This window comes from Artemia sp. Qi Xiang Cuo, chromosome 19 (assembly GCF_049724085.1).
Source record: "Artemia sp. Qi Xiang Cuo chromosome 19, ASM4972408v1, whole genome shotgun sequence".
Lineage (NCBI taxonomy): Eukaryota > Metazoa > Arthropoda > Branchiopoda > Anostraca > Artemiidae > Artemia > Artemia sp. Qi Xiang Cuo.
The window spans coordinates 27031811-27032116 of record NC_142812.1 but is presented as its reverse complement, the minus strand read 5'-3'; positions in this window follow the sequence as shown (position 1 = coordinate 27032116).

Genomic DNA, 306 nt, shown 5'->3' with positions numbered 1-306 from the left:
TTCTCCCTTCGTGAATCAATACATTCCCCTAGCGATTATGTAAATCAATTTCTCAGGTTAGGTTAGCCTAACGATCAAAGAAGCCATGTTTGTTTCTTAATTCCCCTTCGTGAATCAATAATTCCCCCACCGATTATGTAAATCAATTTCTCAGGTTAGGTTCGCCTAAAGACAAAAAACAGACATAAATTGCTGTTGACATCCATAAATGTGAGAAACTTCCTGTTTTTTCATTCTCACTAACAAAAACCATAAAACAGACATAAATTGTTGTTGACATCCATAAATGTGAGATCAAAGAAGCCA